At 30.0% G+C, this 6,168-nt stretch overlaps 1 protein-coding gene across 1 annotated transcript in view; it reads right to left on the bottom strand.

The window, feature by feature from the left end:
• The window catches only part of LOC119684099, a 28,424-nt gene that overhangs the window by 1,313 nt on the left and 20,943 nt on the right, over positions 1-6,168 (bottom strand). The gene's annotated exons all lie outside the window — the stretch shown is intronic.

Here is a 6,168-nt window from a genome sequence, read left to right on the forward strand (position 1 = left end):
TTCTTAATAATTTAGTTTGCTTTTCATCGTTTGCATCAGGGACAGAAAGTAACCCCGAATTGTCCTGAATGTAATGGATCTAATGGAAGCTTACGAAGAGCGCCTACAATTGCTCATGTGAAATCCACGTAAGTAGGCAATTTTTTAGGATTTAACTAATTTATCGCAATCCAACACACACAAAGATGAATTCATTTACTAGGATTAGATTTTATTTATTTTTAATTAAGTAGATTTAGGATTAATTTTAAGCTTTTTCTTTGGAAAAAATAAAACCGTTTATTAAATTATTTTAGAAAAAAGAATTATTTTGTTAATTTAATTTATTATTATTATTATTGTTATGTCAAATGTGCTTTGTTTTAATTATTTATTATGTTTCACGCACACTTATCAAAACACTTAAGGACATTCACTCTTATACTTGATGTGGAGTGAAGTAAGTACAGTGTTGACTTGATTGTTTAGACCGTTAATCACGTCTACATTAGCGAAACACCGGTTTTGAACTGAACCCAATCGTCGTAAGGACATTGCCACGAAGTGCCTTCACAACGTTTAGCAAGCAGTAATTGTGCTACGTGCTCCAAACAGCTGTTGTTGCAAATAAAAGGGGCAATTGGTATAAACGAGTAGGAGAATAACTGTTATACCACAAACTGTTATAAAATTGAAATACTTGTGAAGTGCGCATACGAGTGTTAATAACTTTTTTTTATTTGTTTGAATGAATTTATGAATGAAAAAACACTTGTTTGCATGTGCAGAGGAACGTTCGTTATTTCTCCAATAGCAAACTGTTCGAAAGAGGGGTAAAAAGGTATAAATACTATGGATATATCAAAAACAACTAAAACGTTCGTAAAAGTAATATTTCTAGAGTAAAAAAAGGTTGAAGTTTTTCTGAATTACTTAATATTAAAATTTGGTTATATTTTATTTAGAATTAAATTATTTCTTTTATGAACATATGGATAAGATATATCAATCTATCCATCTAACTATTCATCTATCTATCCATTCATCTATCTATCTATTTATCTTTCCATCTATTTACCTATCTAACTATAAACCTATCTTTATCTCAAAATTATATAAAAAAATCCGATATATACATTAATTCAAATGTCAGAGAAAATAGAAGAACATGACGTCACAGAATATCATTTTCTTATAGATTTTAAAACAGTTTGGAGAGTCTAAAAAGGAACCATGAAGGTAGGAAACTTGTAGAATAAGGAACAAGGTAATCTATCCGTAAAATTTGAAATAAAAATAGGGTGTAATTAGAATTAGTAAATTAGGTATCAACATAATACGAAATATAATGAAGTGATTAGTTAAATTTCTGTCATATGCAAACGATAAAAATATAAGCATTAGATCAGATTCAGACTTTTTAAAAAGAAAAGAATAAGAAAAGTCGTCGAGTACCATTAGTCTTAGAGAAAGCAAAAATACTCATAATATTACTACTGAGTTCAGAAATTTTCACTGCAACCTAGAAATCCCTTGTGTCTCTTCACGATTATGGAGTATTTCTCTCCATTCAATTTCCTCGAGAAATTGTGCTATTGAACCGGTTTTTACCGATATTTCTTCATATTATATGTAATATTTATGTGGCTATTTCTTGCGTTTATATATGGGTGCTGTATAGTCTTCTTCTTCTTTGTATAAAACTTTAAGTTCATTAAGGTAAATTTTTCATTCAAATTACATTGCTTTTCTAGACATTCAAGCACTTGTTTAATGTTATCTGGTAATAATAACGTGTTTTAATTAGAAGAATGTATTAATTAATGAATTTGCAACAGGTTGTTAGCCACAAGCTATATATATCGTAGTACAGGAACATCGTGACTTGAATATATGTATTGTATCGACAGACAATACATTCACTTAATAATGAGAATATTTTTAATACTTCATTTAATCACGTCGAACGATAGTTTTTTAATAAATTAATTTAAAATTTGAGAAGTCGATTATTAAAAAATTCATAACAAAATTTGTTTAAAGAATTCTTTTAATTATTTATTTTTTTTTTATTTCTTACTACACACACACACAGAAGTTAATTTTGTGTGGTTTACTATATTTCACACGCCATTTTACGTTTGCTCATGGCGAATACACACCCTAAAGGTATGCTTCATAATTTACATTTCCTAATGATCGCAAGCAAAACAAGAAGACGTAAACCGATTATAATTTTTTGTTTTTACGATTATTGTTTGTTGGTATTTGTAATTATGTTTACTTTTTCTGCACTAAATTCATTTTGTGTGGTGTGCGTGTGTGTGGGTTAGTGCACGTGTGTTTATGTGCGGTAAACAACACAGCACAGGATATTGTGTGAAGTGCAGCGCATGAAAGCACTTACTGCCAAAAAAAGGCAAAACCAAAAAATTACGACCGAAAATGCTTTGAAAAAATGTTGAAGGAAATAAAGGAAACCGCACCAACCGCACCGCAAAATCCTGCATGTTTCACAATAAAGAAACACAGCAACACTTTTTCAGCTTTAATTGCACTTTCCACATAATTTTTATTTTTTCAAAAACAGAATTTTAATTTTCTCCAAAAAGCAGAAAACTACGCAAAATTCCAATTAAAGAAAAAGAAGACGAAGAATATTTTGTGTACGAAAATAATGCAGGAATGATTTTAGTTTCTTCTTAAAACTTTATATGCTTTTGTAATGTAGACGGGATTAACGATAATGCATTATTAACGATAATAACGATAATAAAGTTTGAGAACTGTGGTTAGTTGCTTGAAATAAATGCATTTATTTATGATTTTATAAGACAAAAAGAAGTAAAATGTAGGTCCTCTACAGAAGACATTGAATTCAAATAAATTATTTTAATACGCAAATATATATAAAAAATTTAACGACTTAAACTATTAAGTGCCTGCTGGCTTCGATTATCAATAAATCCGTAGCAAATGGTTTTCCCGTTGAAGCAAATATTGTTCAATGTACCACATCGATTAAGTATTTATTATTTTTTTAATCTGTTTAATAATGATACCGTTTCTCATAATTTTCAATAATATTTTATTATATACACATGTACTACATATATTGTAAAATTTTACCTGTTTTTAATTATTTCGTTGCGAATAAACTCACCTGTAAGAGAAAAAAATAATTTTTTATAATTAATGTGATTAATTTTTAAATTATTTATATATTTAAAAAAAGTATTTTATTAGCTTTGGTCATTTATTTCAATTTATTTGAAACAAAATATTGCAATTTAAATAATTAATAAATTAAAATAAAATATTTGCTTTTCCCTATGGCTATGTTGTTTTGTGCAATTAAAATATATTTTCCTTTTTTTATTATTATTATTTCATTATCCATTAGTGTTTTTTTTTTAAATTGCTTTTATGGAAGCATTTTCTTAAATAATCATTAATTATTTTAATTCAAACAAAAATTTAATTGATTTTCAATGAGCAGTGAAGCGTAGCTTATATGGGTCTCATTCGATTTGGGAAAACCTACGGCAACACTTCTACAGATTTCTACTATCGATTTCTTCTAAAAATAATTCAAAATTCTAGAAATTCCAAAAAATGTATCGCAAATAAATTTGTAAGTGCAGCAACGTTAAATTGTACTTACTTTTATGTAAAAGACTTGTAGGACAAAAACTTCAGCCAATATTCCAATAAAATTTAATTGGATTGTCCAATTTTCTGCAAAAAATTAATGTCATTGTTGTCTTATTATCTTCGCCTATCCAAATGTTGAGACAATCCCATCGATACATAATTCTTTAATTGATTTTTCAACATATTTAAATAGCTAATGTCCAACATAAAACTACAAGACATTTGTATGCAAAAACGTAAAATAAACAAAAGCTGACTGAGCTAAAGAAATCCTCAGAAGTTAAGCTGATAGCGTCTTCGTTAAGGGAAACTTTAAGGGGACTATTTTATAACACGGTGTATTAAGGGGTCTGCACGGTGTATTCCTTTCAAAAAACTTAATGCAAGTACACCTACACACGGAACTAATCATCCCAGCCATTTGATATAGTCGAATTGCACGATCTAATATCTCAAAGACTGTATAGACTGTATAGATCAACCAATGAAATGGAAACAGAAATGTCAAGTATATGTTAAAGCAACCCTTAAGCAGCTTGCTTTCTATTATATGCAATTTTTTCATATTGCATCGAAGTTTCCTCTCACTCGTTCATTCCCTCATTCATGTAGTTAGGTTTCCACTTCCCGCACCAGCATATCTACATAACTGATGATAAGTTTATATTTCTAAATCAAAAGTGACCGAGTATAATTCACATTTTTTATTTAATGCACATATATACAAATGTATGCTATCGCCCACATTACCCACAATCTCTCAAGCTCCTTCTTCGACAATGATTTTATAACAGCAATCTTTTTTTATTTTTATAGTATTCTAATTTTTTTTAATTTTATGTAATAGAAATTTATACAAAAAATATATACAAAGCTCTTACGCCATAGAATCGCGGAACCCACATAAGAATTTAAAAGTCAGATGAGTTCCTCATCGTATTTTTTTTTAAATATATTTTATTTTAAATACTTATGTCAGTGGATATCATATACTTTTGTATTCTGTACATTCTGCACATGTATATTTAATAAGCAACTTGGGCTAAAGGATAAAAAAGGAAGGGCAAGTCGAACTGTAAGTAAAACCAAGCAGACAAAACATCAACAAAATCCCAAGAGTTTCAAATGATTTCAGCGAATTTAACAGACAAAACAAACAATCCAAAATGACTCGGAGCAATGCAAATCCAACAAAAAATATTTAAAAATGTGTTAGACAAATAAACAACTCCAAAAACAAATCGTAAATGTGCGGAAAAACTATGTTTGGGTCGGAGCAATGAAAATCCACAGAATTTCCATTTGGACTAATGAAAAATAAAATAATTGTAGTTGGAGTGGAGAAAAAGCCGGAATGGCATCAGCAACAATCCTTTCAGTCCTTTGGGAATTGTAATCGGTTATGATTAGATTAAACTGCGTTTGTACAAAACTGCATTTCGATTTATTAAAAGCGGCAGTAAAACTGTTGGCTTTCAGAAATGTTCAGTCGAAATTGTTGTTGAATGCCGAAAAGTATGCTTTGAATTTCGCTCGAAATTACGAGATTGAAAGGAAGAGCAAAAATGCATGGAAAATCCTTTTTCCTTTTTAATCACACGAGCTTACGTTGTTGGCATTGGGAAAACGTCTAATCAAAATGTGAAAACGGGGGAAAGGGGTAAACTTTGTGAAAAGAGATAAAAACAAAAAGGAAAGCACAATGAATTGGAAAACAAAGAAAAGTATTAAAAAACAATGTGAAAAAGTCAAAATAACTCAAATCAAAAAAATTTTATGACAAATAAATTTTAAGTAGATTAGCTGAGATTTAAGCCGCAAAACGAAACAAAGCGTGTGAAATGGCGCGTGTGAGATGTGTGCGCGCGTGTGACTGGGGTTCCTAAGTAAGCGTGCGTAAATTTATGCGCTTATAAAATACTAATACTTAAGCGCTTTGTTTCATATGCGCAAACACACAAACGCCAACACGCCAACAAAAGCCTTCGCAGAATAAGAACAAGAACAAGAAGAAGAAAAAGAATAAAATGATTGGCAGTTGCCACGCCGAAATAAGACCGTCAAGCCGTTCACAATACTATACAATGGTAAAGGCTCATTGGCATGACTTCTGGCAATACTTGGCAACTTTTGTGCTTCAAAACAAACTTTGCTGCTTAATTCTATAAGCGGCGAGAGTAGGAGACTACTTTGACTACATTGCAATAATATTGTTATGAAGTTCCAAGCCATAGTGGCATTTATACGGAAATGGAAATTATATACAAAAACCAAAAAGTCTTTAGGAAGTTTAAAACTTCACACAAACTCAAGTCATTCACGAATGAGCAGTTAAATTGTGATTTTAAAGGCTACAAAGTCTATTAAAAAAGCTTAAAAATTAGCTTTTAGAATTCCTGGAGGAGGAGGTGAAGGAATTATTTAATGTGATTTTTATAATTAAAAGTGATGTATGTACTAATAATAATAATAATAAAAGGTATTCGTGAAAATTGCCCAACAGCCGGTACTGCGGCCAGAAGAGACCTATTGTAC

The sequence above is a fragment of the Teleopsis dalmanni genome, chromosome 2 (assembly GCF_002237135.1).
Source record: "Teleopsis dalmanni isolate 2A chromosome 2, ASM223713v2, whole genome shotgun sequence".
NCBI classification, from domain to species: domain Eukaryota; kingdom Metazoa; phylum Arthropoda; class Insecta; order Diptera; family Diopsidae; genus Teleopsis; species Teleopsis dalmanni.